This window comes from Myotis davidii, unplaced genomic scaffold (genome assembly GCF_000327345.1).
Source record: "Myotis davidii unplaced genomic scaffold, ASM32734v1 scaffold395, whole genome shotgun sequence".
NCBI classification, from domain to species: Eukaryota; Metazoa; Chordata; class Mammalia; order Chiroptera; family Vespertilionidae; genus Myotis; species Myotis davidii.
In genome coordinates, this window is record NW_006287904.1 from 610071 (window position 1) to 610370 (window position 300).

At 45.7% G+C, this 300-nt stretch overlaps 1 long non-coding RNA gene across 1 annotated transcript in view; it reads right to left on the reverse strand.

The window, feature by feature from the left end:
* Window positions 1-228: 228 nt before the first annotated feature.
* Window positions 229-300, reverse strand: part of LOC107182456 — a 7901-nt gene continuing 7829 nt past the window's right edge. Inside the window, exon 3 of the long non-coding RNA XR_001513170.1 lies at window positions 229-241. This is a non-coding gene — a long non-coding RNA (uncharacterized LOC107182456). The remainder of the gene's footprint in view (window positions 242-300) is intronic.

A 300-nucleotide genomic window follows, 5' to 3' on the forward strand; every position in this document is an offset into this window, starting at 1 on the left:
CCGGCCTCTGTAGACCGTCTTGCTGGGTTGAGACTCTGCCTCTGTTATTACTTACCCTCTCTGTGGTTCAGTACTCCCATCTATAAAATGGGTATGATAATATTATCTACTTCACAGGTTGTTAGGAAGACTTAAGGCATTTATTCATATAAAAAGCTCAGCATAGAGTGTGGGCCACAGTAGTAAATGTGCTGGACAACACAGGTCGGCTACAGTTGTGAAGTGCATGGTGCTTTGGAAGCTGCCTTCTGCAAAAGCATCCCTCTCTTCACCCCACCTCACTTCAGACACCAATTCCTG